A 20,373-nucleotide genomic window follows, 5' to 3' on the forward strand; every position below is an offset into this window, starting at 1 on the left:
GCAAAAAGTATAAAATTTGGAGAATTTAGAAAAAGTATGAAGTGAAGACCAAGTCGCTGCCTTACAAATCTGTTCAACAGAGGCCTCATGTTTAAAAGCCCATGTGGAAGCTACCGCTCTAGAAGAATGAGATGTAATTCTTTCAGGAGGCTGCTGGCCAGCAGTCTCATAAACTAAACAGATTATGCTTCTCAGCCAAAAGGAAAGAGAAGTTGCCAAAGCCTTTTGGCCTCTCCTCTTTCCAGATTAGACAACAAACAATGCAGATGTTTGACAAAAATCCTTAGTAGCTTGCAAATAAAACTTTAAAGCACGAACCACGTCAAGATTGTGTAACAGACGTTCCTTCATTGAAGAAGGATTAGGACACAGTGACGAAACAACAATTTCCTGGTTGATATTCCTATTAGATACTACCTTAGGAAGAAACCCAGGTTTGGTACGCAAAACTACCTTATCTGCATGGAAGATCAGATAAGGGGAATCAAACTGTAAGGCAGATAACTCTGAAACTCTTTGAGCCGAAGAGATAGCAGCTAAAAACAGAACTTTCCAAGATAAAAGCTTGATATCTATGGAATGCAAGGGTTCAAACGGAACCCCTTGAAGAACTTTAAGAACTAAATTTAAACTCCATGGCGGAGCAACAGGTTTAAACACAGGCCTGATTCTAACCAAAGCCTGACAAAACGCCTGAATGTCTGGAACATCAGCCAGACGCTTGTGCAAAAGAATAGACAGAGCAGAAATCTGTCCCTTTAAGGAACTAGCTGATAATCCCTTTTCCAATCCTTCTTGGAGAAAAGATAGAATCGTAGGAATCCTGACCTTACTCCACGAGTACCCCTTGGATTCACACCAATGAAGATATTTACACCATATCTTATGATAGATTTTCCTGGTGACAGGCTTTCGAGCCTGAATCAAGGTATCAATGACCAACTTGGAGAAACCATGTTTTGATAAAATCAAGCGTTCAATCTCCAAGCAGTCAGACGAAGAGAAATTAGATTTGGATGTTTGAATGGACCTTGGAGTAGAAGGTCCTGCCTCAGCGGCAGAGTCTATGGTGGAAAGGATGACATGTCCACCAGATCTGCATACCAAGTCCTGCGTGGCCATGCAGGTGCTATCAAAATCACCGAAGCTCTCTCCTGCTTGATCTTGGCAATCAGACGAGGGAGGAGAGGAAATGGTGGAAACACATAAGCCAGGCTGAAGGACCAGGGAACGGCTAGAGCATCTATCAGCGTTGCCTGGGGATCCCTTGACCTGGATCTGTAACAAGGAAGCTTGGCGTTCTGACGAGATGCCATCAGATCCATTTCTGGTTTGCCCCATAGTTGAATCAGCTGGGCAAATACCTCCGGATGGAGCTCCCACTCCCCCGGATGAAAAGTCTGCCGACTTAGAAAGTCCACCTCCCAGTTCTCTACTCCTGGGATATGGATAGCTGAGAGATTGCAAGAGTGAACCTCTGCCCATAGAATTATCTTGGAAACCTCCATCATTGACAGGGGACTCCTTTTTCCCCTCTGATGGTTGATATAGGCTACAGTCGTGATATTGTCCGACTGAAATCTGATGAATCTGACTGCAGCTAGCTGAGGCCAAGCCTGAAGAGCATTGAATATCGCTCTTAGCTCCAGAATGTTTATTGGAAGGAGGGCCTCCTCCTGAGTCCAAGAACCCTGAGCCTTCAGGGAATTCCAGACTGCGCCCAGCCTAGAAGGCTGGCATCTGTCGTCACTATAGTCCACAATGGCCTACGGAAACTCATACCCCTGGACAGATGGACCCGAGATAACCACCAGAGAAGAGAATCCCTGGTCTCTTGATCCAGATTTAACAGAGGAGACAAATGTGTGTAGTCCCCGTCCCACTGATTGAGCATGCAAAGTTGCAGTGGTCTGAGATGTAGGCGGCCATCAGACCGATCATTTCCATACACTGAGCCACTGACGGCCGAGAAGTGGAATGAAGAACACGGTAAGAAATTAGAAGCTTTCATATCCTGACCTCTGTCAGAAAAAATTTAATTTCTACCGAATCTATCAGAGTTCCAAGGAAGGAAACTCTTGTGAGGGGGGAGAGTGAACTCTTTTCTCTGTTCACCTTCCACCCGTGAGACCTCAGAAAGGCCAGGACAATGTCCGTATGGGACTTGGCGATTTGAGAAGTCAATGCCTGGATCAGGATGTCGTCTAGGTAAGGAGCCACCACTATGCCCCGTGGCCTTAGAACCGCCAGTAGAACCTTCGTAAAGATTCTTGGTGCCGTGGCTAATCCAAAGGGAAGAGCCACAAACTGGTAATGCCAGTCTAGGAAGGCGAACCTGAGGAACTGATGATGATCTCTGTGAATCAGAATGTGGAGATAAGCATCCTTTAAGTCCATGGTAGTCATATATTGACCCTCCTGGATCATAGGGAGGATGGTTCGGATTGTCTCCATCTTGAAAGATGGGACCCTGAGAAATTTGTTTAGGATCTTGAGATCCAAGATTGGTCTGAACGTTCCCTCTTTTTTGGGAACTATAAACAGGTTTGAATAGAAACCCTGCCCCTGTTCCTCCCTTGGAACTGGGTGGATCACTCCCATAACCAGTAGGTCTTGAACGCAACGTAAGAATGCCTCTCTCTTTATCTGGTTTGCAGATAGTTGTGAGAGGTGAAATCTCCCCTTTGGGGATGAACCTTTGAATTCCAGAAGATATCCCTTGGAAACAATCTCCAGTGCCCAGGGATCCTGGACGTCTCTTGCCCAAGCCTGAGCAAAGAGAGAAAGTCTGCCCCCTACTAGATCCGGTCCCGGATCGGGGGTTACTCCTTCATGATGTCTTAGAGGCAGCAGCAGGTTTTTTGGCCTGCTTCCCTTTGTTTCAAGCCTGGTTAGGTCTCCAGACTGGTTTGGACTGGGTGGAATTTCCCTCTTGTTTTGCATTAGAGGAAGCTGAAGCTGCACCACCCTTGAAGTTTTGAAAGGAACGAAAATTATTCTGCTTGGTCCTTAACTTATTGGACCTATTCTGAGGAAGGGCGTGACCTTTTCCTCCAGAAATATCAGAAATGATCTCCTTCAGACCAGGCCTGAATAGGGTCTGTCCCTTGAAGGGGATGTTAAGAAGCTTAGACTTTGAAGTAACGTTTGCTGACCAGAACTTAAGCCATAGCGCCCTATGCGCCAGAATGGCAAAGCCTGAATTCTTAGCCGATAGTTTGGTTAAATGAAAAACGGCATCAGAGATAAAGGAATTAGCTAACTTAAGAGCTTTAATCCTGTCTAAAATCTCATCTAATGGGGTCTCCACCTGTAGAGCCTCCTCAAGAGACTCGAACCAAAAAGAAGCTGCAGCAGTGACTGGGGCAATGTACGCAAGAGGCTGGAGAATAAAAACTTGATGAATAAAAATTTTCTTAAGAAGACCCTCCAATTTTTTATCCATAGGATCTAGGAAAGCACAACTGTCCTCGACGGGGATAGTTGTACGCTTAGCTAGGGTAGAGACTGCTCCCTCCACCTTAGGGACCGTCTGCCATGAGTCCTGTGTGGCGGCATCTATGGGAAACATCTTTTTAAAAGCAGGAGGGGGAGAGAACGGCACACCTGGTCTATCCCATTCCTTAGTAATAATTTCCGAAAACCTCTTAGGGACTGGAAAAAGATCAGTGTAAACAGGCACTGCAAAGTATTTGTCCATCTTACACAATTTCTCTGGAACTACAACAGGTTCACAGTCATCCAGAGTCGCTAAAACCTCCTTAAGCAATAAGCGGAGGTGTTCAAGCTTAAATTTAAACGCTGTCATTTCAGAGTCAGACTGAAGCAACGACTTCCCTGAATCTGAAATGTCACCCACAGATAGAAGCTCTCCTGCCTTGGCTTCTGAGTACTCGGCTTCTGAGTATTGTGAGGGTATATCGGACACAGGTATTAAAGCATCAGAAAGCTCTGTATTTGTTCTAGCCCCAGAGCTGTCTCGCTTTCCTTGTAACCCTGGCAGTTTTGACAATACCTCTGAGAGGGTAGCATTCATAACTGCCGCCATATCCTGTAAGGTAAAAGAATTAGACGCGCTAGATGAACTTGGCGTCACTTGAGCGGGAGTTATAGGTTCTGACACATGGGGAGAGCTAGATGGCATAATCTCCCTTTTTTCAGTCAGAGAATCCCCTGGAGATAAATCTTTAAGCGCCATAATATGGTCTTTATAGTTTATAGAAATTTCAGTACATTTGGTACACATTCTAAGAGCGGGTTCCACAATGGCTTCCAAACATATTGAACATGGAGTTTCCTCTATGTCAGACATGTTTAACAGACTAGTAATGAGAAAAGCAATCTTGGAAAACACTAATAAATGTGAAACAGTAATATTGCATGCGATAACCTATTCCCCCAAAGAAGTCAATGGAGCAAGAAAAGTGGGAAAAAACCTAACACCCTACTCACTCGCAAACACAATCGCATATTCTCAAGTGCACTAACCCGACATGAAAATATCAATAGTTCACATTCCAATGTTCTTCACATAGAAGAATAGGTTCTGTTTATTAATAAATAGATATTTCTACACATATCTTAAGGTTTTTTTTTTGGTAAAATATGTATATCTACATATATCTCTATCTATCTATCTATCTATCTATCTATATATATATCTATCTCTCTATATATATATATACATATAAATATATATATAAAGACAAATTTTGTCTGAGGACGGATCTTATTGATCCGAAAACGTTGACAAATAAAGTGAATACTTATGAAATCCGTTTGGAGTTCGCTATCTCTACTTTGGTCTATACTTGCTTTTGCTGCACCCAAGGTTGCTGTATATTGATGTCTGGAGTGCACACTGTCTAAACATTTATATATATATATATATATATATATATATATATATATATATATATAAATAACTATTTAGAAATACATAGAACATACTCTGCTATGAGCACAACGTTGGAATGTGAAATATTTACAGTAAAAACACAGTAAAATATGAATATTGCATAAATATGCTTTTTCATGTTTTTATCCACTTAACTGCAAAGGGCTCAAATGCACTTATATATAAGTCTATACATGTGTACATATGTATTTATGTGTTTATATGTGGATGTATTTCTGTAAAATTATATATACACATATAAATATATATGCACACATAAATATAAGTAAACGCAATCGCTTGAGCACAATTGAAGTTAAAGGGACATTAAACCCAAAACATTTCTTTCATGATTCAGAAAGAGAATACAATTTTTAAAAAGTTTCCAATTTACTTCTGTTATCAAATTTATTTAATTCTCATGTTTTTCTTTGTTTAAGAGATACCTAAGTAGGTAGCGTGCACATGCCTGAAGCCCTACATGACAGGATATAGTGCTGCCATCTAGTGCTCCAGCTAATGTATAACATTGTTGCAAAACTGCTGCTATATAGTGCTGCAGACACGTGCACACTCTTGAGCTTACATTTCTGCTTTTCAAATAAGGATAATGAGAAAATGAAGAAAATATGATAATAGAAGTAAATTAGAAAGTTGTTTAAAATTTGATGTTCTATCTAAATCATGAAAGAAAAAAATTCGGTTTAATGTCCCTTTAAGGAGCATTGGGTTAGCGCGACCTCAGAGATCTGGTTAAGGGAAAGTCTAGTCAAAATTAAACTTTTTCTATTCAGATAGGGCATGCAATTTTATAGAACTTTCCAATTTACTGTTATCATCATATTTGCTTTGTTCTCTTGGTATTATTTTTTGAAAGCTAAACCTAGGTAGGCTCATATGCTAATTTCTAAACCCTTGAAGGCTGCCTCTTATCTCAGTGCATTTTACATCTAGACAACGCTAGTTCCTGTGGGCCATATAGATAAAATTGTGCTCACTCCCACAGAGTTATTTAGGAGTCAGCACTGATTGGCTAAAATGCAAGTTTGTCAAAAGAACTGAAATAAGGGGCAGTGTGATAAGTCTTAGATACAAGGTAATCACAGTAGTAAAAAGTATATTAATACAACCTTGTTGGTTATGCAGAACTAGAGAATGGACAATAAAGGGATTATCTATCTTTTTAAACAATATAAATTCTGGAGAAGACCGACTCTTTAAAGCTGCCTCCTATTTTATCTTTCATCAACTTGGTAATTTTCAGAAAAATATTAACTCTTCAGTGTATGTTACTTAACAACTCTAACTTAATAGTGAAAAAAAGACCTTCACCTAAAATTGACTCAGCTGCAATAGGCACACAAATACATTCAGGTTTTTTTATTAATAAACTATTTCATTTACATCTACATCAAGCTCCCATGTTTAATTAATATACTTTTCTTCATAAATCATATTTTAGTTATATAAGTATATTTTTAAATATTTTACTATGTAATATTTCAGAATTCAATACATTTGTATTCATTTGTATCGGCACCATTTAAATATAAAGTAACATATTAAATATTCATGTTATATTATTGAATAAATATGTATTTTACATGTGTTCAAAGTATTTTACATTTTAAATACTAATTGTAAAGGGAATTCTTTCTCTTTACATCTAGCAGAGGCAGACATACATTTAGACATGCATAGTCTGATTGTTATTAGAACATATTGCCTTGTTTGCTGCAATTGTTTTTCAATGACCAGACTCCACCTACCACTTTCCTTATTTGGAGAAACCAATTTGGACTGAACATGAAGACAACAGGGCTTGTAAGTTTCTATATGGTTTGGTTCAGCAAAAATGAAAATATAAAGTGCAAATTAGGTGAGAGATATGTGGCAATGCTAATCTTGTGAAGCCTACTATGTAGAATGTTCAGTCTTGAAAACTAATAGGTCACAATTTACAGGAAAAGGGAGCAAAATAAATTATGAAAGGATGTTGCAAAGTGGCTTTACAATGCATAATGAAGCATTTTATATTACAATCTCAAAGTGTTTACTGCCCCATTAATATCACTGTTAGGCTAGCTACTAGTTGTTAATGGCTTCAGTGCAAACTGAACAAAAATTAACATTTAACAGCTGCCATTGACTTCAATGCAGCTGATGCAAAATGAAAATTTTGACACATGTGGAGAACGAAAAAGTGCAGCATCCATTTTATTAGGCCAACCGAGAAAGATTAACATCATCAATGTAACTGCACCTAATTAATTGCTCTAGTAATTTATTATATTAGTAAAAAAATAACTTTCTTTATTAGTGAAATACCTGATATAGTTAAAGGTACATGAAATACTTAAAACAAAAAACTAATTTGATACCCACAATTATATCTTATTCTTTGTGATGTCAGCAACTGTTACTACTCAGATTTTTCTTTCTGTTTCTTCTTGAGCGGTTCATATTTTCAGTCCTTTTACGTCTGCTCATCATAAAATTTTACTCCCATTCTTCTTCTCCCTCCTTTTTAAAGATTTAAACATTTGAAGACTGTGCAACTTTCTACAGTAGCTGACAGCTTCCGTTGTGACAACACTTAATCAAGCTGTCAACTTGTAATGTATGAATCTTGTTTGATGTGAATTACAGACATAATGGATACAGCAGCTTATGCTTTTGTATTTGAATTGTCCTGTATCCACAATCCTCTAGACTGTATCAAGTTACGTTCCACCTTATGGATTAAAAAATAAAAAAATAAGAAAATGAATAAATCACATCTAAGAAGAAAGTTATCATAACCAAATGCACACAAAGTATAAGATTAAAATCCCATGTGGTGTTAATAATAATAATAATAATAATAATAATAATAATTGTTATATCATTAACCTCTTAAGGACATATGATGGAATTTTTCCGTCATAAAACAATTGAGCAAACTGAAAGCTGTGTCCTTAAAGGGTTAAGTATTGTTAATTTTTTAAGATCAATTAAACAATTTTGTTTTTCATTTTCTTTTGAAGCAAACGTAGGAGTCTATTATTAACTAACTTCTTCTAAAGCTGATAAACCATTTATGTACAGTATTACAAGACATGGCAAATCCATGTGTTGTGAAAAAATATTTCTTCTTCTTATTTGATTTCAGACCATATAAACACAAATATTAATTAAAATCAGTTTGTATTCTAAACCAACTTTGCAAACCCCCTTTCCAAAAAAACTGTTAATAGAATATTTTGTGTGCTCTAATTCATATCAGGACCTAAAAACTCTTAAAAAACTCTTTTTCAAATGGACATTATTTTTAAAGCTCTTCATAATGCCCACTAACCACAGCACTATTGCTGCCTTACGCCTCTAATTTAATTCTTGTCTGACACATTTCTGACCCTTCAAAACTTCTGTAAACTAATTAATAAACTGTCTATCATTATGCCCTCCATGTGGCACTCCAACAGCCTGTGTCAAGGAATTTTTGGTTTCTCAAGCAGTTTGTCTTCTGACTTTTTTTGAAAGATGCAGCTGTTACAATCTATACTATTTTAGCCTATATCTATCTTGATACAGATGTCAGTTTATTAGTGCTTTATGACCTGACCCCAGCCTGAACTTGTACTACCTGTCCTGACCAATACCGTGTGCTTGACTACTGTATTTGTGCTATGTGCCCTGACCTTCTTGCAGTTGACTACTGAACCTGTGCGGCCTGCAGCCTAAGCCTTTGCTTTTGTTGGGCCACATATGTAAGCACCAGGCAGGCAAACACATGAGTTGGAAAAGGATGGTGACGCACTCATGTGCTTCCTGCCTTCTTGCATTCAGCACCTTACTACATTTAGTACAACTCAGACAAAATAGAATCTGCAGATAAAGTTCTTCTAGATTGTAAGTTCCCACGGGAATAGGGCCCTTAATTCCTCCTGTATGTGTTTGTAAAATTGTGTCTTGTCTCTTAAAAGTTTTATTTCATTGTTTTATTTAAATATATTGTATCCATAGACAGTGCTGCTTAATATGTTGGCGCTTTATAAATAAAGTATAATAATAATAGTCATGTGGAATTCACCCAGCAAATGTTTCTTCTGGCCTAGCTCTTATTTGACTATTTATGCATTTCAGTAATAGAAAGAGATAGATACATGGGGCTAGATAACAAGCGGTGTGCAAAATTTAATTTGTGCGCATTTTAGTAGTTGAAAATAAACAAGTTCTCTTAAACACAATCTAATTTAACTTGCACAAGGTTAGCTCAATTGAAGACCTCGCACAAAAACATAGAGATAAAATAAAAGTTTCACCAAACACAACATAAATACAAATCTCAATTACACTTGAGCGAGCATGTTTACTTTCAACTTGTAATATGTGTGCAAGTTAATGCGTTGTGAAATTAGTTATTGTGACTTGTGCAAACAATGGCACACGACTTGTAATCGAGCCCACAGTCCAGAGCGGCAATGTACTATATGAACACATCTGATGAACCAATGAAAAGAAACATACAGTATGTGTGTAACACCACCAATCACCAGCTAGCTTCCAGTAGAGCATTGATGCTGCTGAAGCTACCTAGGTATGCTTTTAAACAAACAATTCCAAGAGAAAGAAAGAAATTTGCTAATAGAAATAATTTGAAAAAGCCTCATAAAATGTCATGCTCTTTCAGAAACATGGACGTTTAATTTAGGTTTTTTTTTGTGTCTCTTTAATGATTGCAATTAATTATGTGGTGGTTTAAACAAGTTAAATTTAAAATTATGAAGATTATATGAAATTATTAATTGCACAGCTATCATCAATTAATATCAATTGTTTTAAAAAAAAAGTTTGCATTCTTTGGCACTCATCATTAATAGTAAACACATTGGCCTCTATTTATCAAGCTGTCAACCGCAAATACGCTGGAATTCCGCAGCGTATTTGTGGTGAGCCTGATTCACCTTAGTTATCAAACCCTACAGACCGGCAAAAGTAGAATTTAGTGACGTAACATACGATCCGCCGGACTCAGTCCGACACAGATCGATGCTTACATCACAACAGATGTTCCGAATGCAAGTTCGGCACAATCTGACTACTTTTGGAAGTTATCAAATTCCTACCAGGTACGCTCAGCATTTTTCCGGCCCAGCGTACCTGGTTTTCAATCCGCCGCCGTGGAAGCGGCGGATACCATAGGAATCAATGGGAGTTGGAAAGCAGCGAAAGCTCATATTTGCTGCTGCCCGATATCCCATTGATTCCTATGGTAAATGTCTACACCTAACACCCTAACATGTACCTCAAATCTAAACACCCCTAATCTGCCCCCCTACACCACCTCAACTAAATAAAGTGTTTAACCACTAAACCGCCGATCCCAGTGCCCACCGCAACTCTAATAAAGTGTTTAACCCCTAATCTGCCGCCCCCTACACCGCTGCCACCTACATTATATTTATTAACCCCTAATCTGCCCCCCTACACCGCCGCCACCTACCTAAATTTATTAACCCCTAATCTGCCGCCCCCAATGTCGCTGACATTATATTAAATTTATTAACTCCTAAACCTAAGTCTAACCCTAACCCTAACACCCCCTAACGTAAATATAATTTAAATATATCTAAATAAAATTACTATCATTAAATAAATTATTCCTATTTAAAACTAAATACTTACCTATAAAATAAACCCTAAGATAGCTAAAATATAACTAATAGTTACATTGTAGCTAGCTTAGGGTTTATTTTTAATTTACAGGCAAGTTTGTATTTATTTAAACTAGGTAGAATAGTTATTAAATAGTTATTAATTAATGTAATAACTTCCTAGTTAAAATAAATACAAATATACCTGTAAAATAAAACCTAACCTAAGTTACAATTACACCTAACAGTACACTATAATTAAATAAATTCCCTAAACTAAATACAATTAAATACAATTAAAAACAATTATCTAAAGTACAACCCCCCCCCCTACATTACAGAAAATAATAAAATGATTACAAGTTTTTTAAACTAATTACACCTAATCAAATCCCCTAATAAAATAAAAAATCCCCCCAAAATAATAAAAAGCCCTACCCTATACTAAATTACGAATAGCCATTAAAAGGGCCTTTTGCGGGGCATTGCCCCAAAGTAATCAGCTCTATAACCTGTAAAAAAAAATACAATACCCCACGAACATTAAACATTAAAACCCACCACCCACACACCCAACCCTACTCTAAATCCCACCCAATACCCCCTTAATAAAACTTAACACTAACCCCTTGAAGATCAACCTACCTTGAGACGTCTTCTCCCAGCCGGGCCGAAGTCCTCCACGAAGCCAGGCGAAGTGGTCCTCCAGACGGGCAGAAGTCTTCATCCAGGCGGCATCTTCTATCTTCATCCATCCGGCGCGGAACGGCTCCATCTTCAAGACATCCGACGCAAAGCATCCTCTTCATCAGGAGTCTTCTTGAACAATGACGGGCCCTTTAAGTGACGTAATCCAAGATGGCATCCCTTGAATTCCGAATGGCTGATAGAATTCTATCAGCCAATCGGAATTAAGGTAGGAAAAATCTTATTGGCTGATGCATTCTATTGGCTGTTCCAATCAGCCAATAGAATGCGAGTTGTTAGGGGTTAACAGTATAGTATAGTGTGGGTGTTTAGTGACAGGGTACCAAGAAAGCTATATAAAAATCCTAAGAGCAGCGAAATCGATGACTGTTAGTTAACAACAGTCCACTGCTCATCGCACTGTACTTGGTGCGCGGCTTTTTGACAGCTTTTTTGATAATTTTGGAGAACATATTCAGGTTTGTGGCAGCGATGTTAGACGATCTTAGGCGAGCATATTTGTGCCGTCGAATGCAAGAAAGTCGACGGCTTGATAAGTAGGGGCTATTAGGCAAAATGTTTTGCTTTAGCAATATATCTTTTGCTTCCGTGAAGGTCAATGAAAATCCTGCTGCTATTTCTACATTTTTTTGTGTTTCATTCCTTTAACTAGATTTAGCCCTCATACTGTGTTCTATTTTACTAATTAAGTTAATGGCTATACTTTGTTTTCATGTGGAGATTCTGATGGTTTGGAATCTGGTCCAAAAATAGCTGCAGCAATACAAGTAAAGACTGAATGATATTCCATGACATAAAGGCCACCGATGATCAAAAGTTCCTCAAGGCTGTGAGATATTCCAAATGGATCTATCGCCATACATTTTTAATGTAGTTTTTTTTTAGGATAGGGTTTTTTTTAATGTGCAAATGAGATAAATCACATATGCCCTTTTCAGGGAATTTTTTAACCCTTTTTTTTTTAACATTGAAATTTTAGAATAGTATTTTTTAGATTAGGAATTTTTAAAGATAGGATTTTTATTTTGTAAGTGCAAAAGAGTTGTGATTACTTCAGGATACTGCAGTACAAATGCCCTTCTCAGGGTCATTTTTAGAGTAGGTTCTTTTTAAAAGATATTAATGGGGGGGGGGTGATTTTGTTTTTTATTATAGGATATTTTTGATGCAAAAGAGCTGATTACTTCAACAAGAGCACTTCCCCACAAATGCCCTTTTCAGTGCAATTCAGTATATAGGTTTGGCTTTTTTATAAGGACTTTAGTTTTAGGATAGGGCTTTTACTGGTAGTGTTTTTTATTTTTGGTAGTTTTTTATTTTTTTAATGGTAGCCTTTTTTATTTTTTGTAACTTAGTGTGTCTTAAGTTAGAGGTCTTGAGGGGGGAGTAGCTGTTAGTGGGTAAAGTAGTGTAGGGGTAGTTTGTGATGGGCAGTTAGGGGGTTAATAGGTAAAGAGGTATTTTGCGGTGGGGGATATAGTGGATTAAGGGTTAATAGTGTAGCAGGGTAGTTTACAATGGGGGGATGGCGGGATAAGGGGTTAATAGTGTAGGGGTTAATAGTGATGGGGTTATTGGACTGTGGGTGAGGGGTTCATAGTTTAGAGGCGCATTAAATACAATGTTTTATGTATAGGCATTTTCTTGTATAATGCATACTTTTTGCGTGTTTAAAAAAAAAAATATTTGGGGGGCCGAGTTTGCCACAATACAGGGTAGTCGCTCCGTGGACGAAGTACAAAATAATCTACTTTTTAGAGATCTCTATTATCCATTACTCACATACCCACCCTCCCTGATTCCAGTGTTCCTGTAGCAGCAGGGGAAACAAAAAGAAGAAACAAAGAAAAGAAGAACTTATTAGTACCCCTAGAAGCGACGAGCAGCAACTTCCGGGTTTCTTCCAGCTCCCATTTGGCACCAATTCAAGGGATTAACTTGTTCTCCCTGACAGCCCTCTCTACTTGCAGCTGATAACCTAGACCAGGCTGCCAGCACAAAACAGACCTGCACAATAGCGGAGCATGGGAGACGCTAGATAGCCTGAACGGGAGTAGCATGGAACAGCTGTAGTGGCCTGCGGGGATTTGTGTGCGGCCTTTATACGCCGATGGAGGCCAGATCACAGGAAGGCCTCCCAGCCTCTCAGTAGCATGCGCACCTTACGGCCCAGACCTCACAACCCTCCAGATCACAGCTGGAGGATTCCTTCATCAATATTGATGATAGGCACCAACCTAAGTGCTGTACACGCTCCCACGACAGAGACTGGAGGAGACCCAGCAAAGGACAAACATAGGCGGTAAGCTTGCACAGCCTATTCACTATTGCATATGCCACTGCTTTTTTTTAAAAAAAATATTTATTTAAGTCCAACAGGGTATACAAATATACAACATGGAAAATGAAAAGCCACGCAGGGCAATAAGAATTCACATAGATACCATTAAATAAATCTTGACACAGTTTTACTCTAGAGTAATAAACAGCCTGGGAAATAAATAGCCATGCAGGGCAACATAGAATAGCATAGGTACCATTGCATAAATCTTAACATAATTTTACTCTAGAGTACTCTCTTTTACCAAAGACAGAAAAGTAATAGCTAAAGTATACACTATTGGGGCTTTTCCAATTTTATAAGCAAAAAAAAAGAAAGCATAACAACCTTTAAGGAAAATATCCCTAAAACTTACTTAATATCTAATCAGGGTCACCCGGGTTTCAAAAATCTCTAAAGGACAGTGGGGCAAGAAAATTGGATAGAAATAGATTTTTATAATATCCTTCATCACCTCTGCTCCTATGCCCTCAGTATTAGTTTCGGTGAAGGGAAAAAGAGAAAAGAAAAAATTATAGATAACAAAAAGAAAAGAAAAAGAGAGAGAGAATTTTTTTTTGTAAAGTGCATATTTTGTGTCTTAGAATGTTGCCTCATCTTGCCTCCCCATACAATTCACAAGAATTTAACCAAATGCCCATTTGAGCCACTTCGAAAGGAGATTAGCGATATCTATCTCTTGCGGGGTTGTTCGGTTGAACTGTTCAAAAATAATCTGCGTATGTATTGTTTTAATGAACATGGATAGGGAAGGAGCTTATCTGCTCTACCAATTCTTTAGGATTAAATTACATCCTATTGTGATACAGGAATTGATTAAGTTAGCTTCTTGTCTGTTTGATCGTGTATGTAGTAAGATTATATCCTTAGGATGTATTGCAATTTGAGACTCCAGGGATTTATTTAGCCAGAAAGAAATTTTTTTCCAAAATTGGTTTATTTTTGGGCAGAAACAGTCCATGGTATCTGACTGGAGAAAGTTACATCTGGTACATGTTATATTCTCATCATTTTTCCACTTAGCTAATCTTTGGGGAGTAATGTAAACATTATTTAATAATTTAATGTGCGATTCCTTCCATGTATTGGAGATCGATGCTTTCCTAATCCTTTAATACTATTTTTAAGCTCTCTAACCTCGAGATCAGCAAAGTGATTCATCCATTTAGCCTGAAGTATATCAAGAAAATCTTTGCCGTATTTAGTTAAGCATGTTTTATATAGGAAAGCCTAATATAATCCCCCAGTTCTCCTAAACCTCCCGACCTTTGGATAGTATCTATGTTGTCAGATATAAAGTGCCAAATTTGCAGTTAAGCAAAAAAAGATTTATTAGAAATATTGTATTCTCGGGAAATAGCTTCAAAAGATTTAATCTGTTTATTACTGTCTAGGATTTGATTTAAAAAAAAACAGGCCGGGGCGGAGTTGGCATACAGAGAGAACAAACGAGCTTTCCAAGAGCTCTGTCTTAATAATAAGGCTATATATTGTTTTTTACTACTTTCACCGACTCATAAGCTTCTTATGCCTACAGAATAAAAATCCTATCATAGTTCTACATAAACAGATGGATATTCCAGAAGATTGGGACTATGGAGAGAACAATTGCACCAGTTGAACAACACATGTGTTCAAACAAGTGAGCTAATGGCTACAGCCAGAAATATAGGCGAAGGCAGGCTATCAAAGGCTGAAAAATACTACATAAGTGACGGTTTGAACAACCTTCGTTGGTTTTGAGGATCCATCCCTGAGATATTGCTGAATCCGGGGTTGCAAATGATTTCCAGGCCTCCGTGCAGGGATCCAAGATGGCGACCACCTTGTGGAGTGAGGAGATCTGGAGGCGGTTACATGCACAGTTTTCGCAACTGAGGACGGTTCTTCTGGACACCCTTGATAGAAGCCTTCTGAGTGAGGACTGTTCAGGGCCTTCAGGAGAGCTACATGCTCCTTGCGACGACACCATTTGGGAGCGCTCCAAGCCGGCCACCAACAAAAGTGAACAAGAAGGAGCCATGCCGCTATGGAGCAAAGGAGTCTCCAGCGAGTTGAACATCTTGAACATTTTGAACAAGACCAAGGTAGCTACTTATTTGACCTTACCTACATCTCTGCAACCGCAACATTTTAGTGGACTAGCTGTATTCCACTACCGAGACATGTGCTCGTATTACTGGAAGTCTTTACTATTTTCTGACCCTGTTTTGCCGCTTAGAGGCTCCCCGGGTAAATTGGAAGCTCTGGGAGTAGACCATCATCATTTAACAAACCGGACAGTAAGCAAGACAGGAGTGGGTTAAACTGACTATTTGTTATCACACTTTACTATATAAGGGAACTCGCAACAGGAGAACTATAAATTTAAACATGTTAAGTATTTCTTGAATTGGATGGACTGTTTCCTCTCTATGTTCAATGATTAGTTTTTAGCTTGCACAAATGATATAATACAGAGTTTAAAGTTGGGAATGTGCATGCTAATATTGTTGCTGTATTTTATAAAGGAGCCATACTGAGCTGTTCAGCCAGAATATTTGTATAAGTGTACTAGGTGCATATTGGAGAGTACTGTATCTTGCATAGGCCCTGAGCAGAGCTGCTTAGTCGGAATATATCTACAAGCTTAACAGAGACATAGTGGGGGCCCTATTAGAGCCTAATTTGTATATAGTTATAGATACCTTATCTATGGGCATTAGATGAAAATGAGCTAATAGTTCAATAATGATTAATAAACCAGTATATATAGTAAGGGGTGATAGTTTTTTTAGCTGCAGACATTTATGACACTCTGAAGGCCTATTAAACTGTTTTGAACCTATTTGATAATTGACCTGCAAAGAATGATAGTTGTGTCAGATATTAAACTAACTGTTCCACCTTAAATTGTTTGCTTCAGGGCATAGGGCCCATGCTCCTGTGGCAACCTTACACTAGCCTCTATACTCACATGACAAAGCTTTGTTTTGCAAATTATATGTCTGAGGCTCAGATTAGTTTGGGTCTGACTGTGTTACAATTACAATTATATTCTGCGGCTTTATCATTTGTAGTCCTTCGTCTAGTGCCCCCATATTTAATGCCACTAGTATTGATGCAGTCTGACTCATCCAGAGGCTACCTCATGGCCATAGCTAGACACCAGGCAGTCCCACACAGATCTCTGCACCCTGGTGAGGGCACATGAAGTATTGTGCTGCCCCCCTACACTTCCTAAGTATTGCTCACTTGAAAACCACAGACAATTGTATTCCTAGAAAATTATTCTTGCTGATGCTATTAGTTTTATAAAGGAGCATGTAGCCTATGCTTCCCACTTATATCACTTTACATCAATTCCCCAAACTTCTTCTGTATATATGAAGGGAGGGTATGTTTCCATAGTTCTTCACATGAGAGTTCTAGCGTTATATATTGAGTATTTAATTGACACTAGCTTTTGCTTCCCCCCTGTTATCTTTGCCCAGAGAACAACTCTATGCCCACATGTGACTCAGTACTACTATGGACCGAATGCAGGCTGGACCTGCACGAGTGTCTTAACATACAGACCTTCTATATATTTTTTATTTTTTTTACCATCATACCTGGGGCACATAACCCCTGTTATATATATTGCCTTAAAGCCTTTAGTCTCACAATAATAGCCATAGTTTTTTAACTTACACTTTGTTTTATTGTAGCTCGTTTCCTCTGAGTTAGAATGTAGTAGCTTATTTTGTACCCTTTGGAAAAGCACAACTCTCTGATACATTTTATTCATTGCAACTAACCCATCACCCTCTCCCCCCCCCCCCCCCCCCCATTTTACATAATGGACCTCTTAATTTGGGAGGGCTAACTTTGCGGTCTCTTGTCTATGCCGCAACCTAACTAATACACCCATATATTTTTTTTTCACACTAGTTCAAATACAGTTTGGAATTTATATAATTTAGCTTGTACCTTAAAAAAAATAATTAAAGTTTGATTTATACCAATTGTTTGGATTCTTATGAAATAAGATTCCAAGATACCTTATTGATTCTACTTCTCTAAATGGGTGATGGTGATAGCTATTATTATGTTTATATAGCCATAGAATTTCTGTTTTGGATATATTAATTTTATATCCTGATATTGAGCTAAATAGTTTGAAAATCTGGAGGCATAGGGGGATACTACTTTTTGTATTTTTAAGGAATAATAAGAGATTGTCCACATATAGAGACAGTATTAACTCCTTCTTTCATAGTCTGATTCCCTTTAATTATTGGCTGAAGAGTATAGCCAAAGTTTCTGTCCCTTTATTTAAAGTTAAATTTGAGGTGAGGGAGCCATTTACCATAATAGATGAGACTGGATGATTATATATTGCTTTAACAAAAGAAGTAAAATGGCCTGAAAACCCGAAATTTTGGAGTGATGAGTATAGGTGATCCCATATTATGGAATCAAATGCTTTCTCTGCTTCTACCGTTAAGATTGCAAAATCTTTATCACCATTTCCTCTCTTTTTATACAAATCATTACAAAATAGGTCCAACAGAAAAGCTACTTTCCTAGTATTTTTGGTCGGGGATCTACCAGCCATAAATCCAGACTGATCTCGCGGATAATCAGATTGAGACCTTTTTTGAGTATTTTATAGTCTACATTTAGTAGTGAGATGGGTCTGTATGAACCTAAGTCTGTGGGATTTTTGTCTTTCTTTTAAATTAGTGTAATCAAATAAGCAGTAAATATCTTTGAGATTGATTGATTCTTAATATAATAGTTAATGTATAGATGGTTAAAGACCTCTATAATTTCTTCTTTTAATATTTTAAAAAACTCTGCTGGGATCTGGTCTGGGCCCGGTGCTTTATTTAAAGGGACAGTACACTGTAAAATTGTTTTTCCATAAATGTATTTTAAATGACTTGTTATACCAACTGCAGAGTATAAAATATTTGAGAAATTGCATTTTCAGGTTTATTTGTGTATATGAAGTAGCTGGTTTTGTGCTTTGATACCACAGCCTATTACAATGGGTTGAGCTTCAGGTAATATCAGATCTCATTTTGTTATCACTTTTATGTACACAGACTTGCTTCCTTATCTTATATTTGTCTGGAACACCAAAGCTCAATACATAGAGAGAACAATGGAAAATTATCATTTTATTACTTAACTATCATGCCCCCCACTGAGGGTGTAATCTCTTCTGCTGGCTGTGTTTACTTAGGCTATTCAATAGCGTATACGCCAGTATCAAAACTTTCAGTATAGGTTGGGAAACCACAAGCTAAATCAGCTATTTCAAATGCTGAAATAGGAGTAAAGGAGCCACTTGCAACCAATTTAATACACTCTAGCAGGTAAAAAGGATCATTGGGAATAATTTAAAGGGGAGAAAGTTTTTGGGTGAACTGTCCCTTTAATTTAGCAGTATCAATCGCTTTTTCAATTTCTTTTATTGCTATTGGACTAACTCTTCTAGGAGGTCTGGTGAAATATTAGGGAGTTTTACCTTATTCCAGAATTGGGTTTTATTCGCAACATCTACTTCTTTTGCTGTATATATTTTTTTATAATATTCAAAAAAGGAGTTTTTAATACTCGTCAAATCTTATGGGTTTTATTAGCTTCTATAAATTTTTCCATAGTATTATATTTTTTCCTCACTTTATCTAAGCTTGCTAGGTATTTGGCCTATTTACCAATTTGACCTCTATAGCTTGCATTTATTTTAAGTAGTGGCCTGCGGGATCTGTGTGCGGCCCTTACACGCCGATGGAGGCCAGATCACAGGAAGGCCTCCCAGCCTCTCAGTAGCACACGCACCTTACGGCCCAGACCTCACAACCCTCTCTTGTCTTAAGGCAATGGGGCCTATTTATCAAAGGTCTTGTGGACCTGATCCGACAGTGCGGATCAGGTCCGCAAGACCTTGCTGAATGCGGAGAGCAATATGCTCTCCGCATTTAACATTGCACTAGCAGCTCACCTGCTGACTGGCGGCCAATCAGCCACCAGCAGGGAGGTGTCAATCAACCCGATCATACTCGATTGGGTTGATTTCTGGCAATTCTTGTCCGCCTCATCAGAGCAGGCGGACAGGGTTATGGAGCAGTGGTCTTTAGACCGCTGCTTCATAACTGGTGTTTCTGGTGAGTCTGAAGACTCGCCAGAAACACGGCCCTTCAAGCTCCGTTCAGAGCTTGATAAATGTGCCACCAATATATTTATTCCAGAATATGCTATTCGGAGAGGCTATATAGATACTATAAGCTTTTCTGACTTGATTTGCAAGTTGTAATTCCCATGCTCTAGCTTTCTTCTTCTGTTTTATCATGTAAGCTTTAATTTCACCTCTAAGATATGCTTTGGCTGTTTCCCAAAATATTTCAGATTTTTCATAATAAGCTATTATATTTTTTATATTCTCTCCATTTCTGGATTAACCAGTTTCGGAAATTGCACATTATTTATTAAAAATTAAGGGGAAAACAATTAGATACTTGTTCGGGCATAGCTACTCTAATTGGGATTTATAGTGAAATAATAGCATGGTCCGAAATAAGTATGTCGTTAATTTCGGCTTTAGTCTCTTGCATAAGAACAGATTCTGAAATGAAGAAATAATTAATATGGGAGAGAGATCTAAACGATTTGGACTCACAGGTGTATTCCTTGGCGTCTGGTAGGTACTTAATAAAAATTTTCACTTTAAATAGGGTAAATAATTATACCTATTGTTATGTTTACATGGAAAGGAAGAAAAAAAGGAGAATAGGACAATCGAAAGAAGAAAAGGAAAAGAA

Source organism: Bombina bombina, chromosome 3, assembly GCF_027579735.1.
Source record: "Bombina bombina isolate aBomBom1 chromosome 3, aBomBom1.pri, whole genome shotgun sequence".
NCBI classification, from domain to species: Eukaryota; Metazoa; Chordata; class Amphibia; order Anura; family Bombinatoridae; genus Bombina; species Bombina bombina.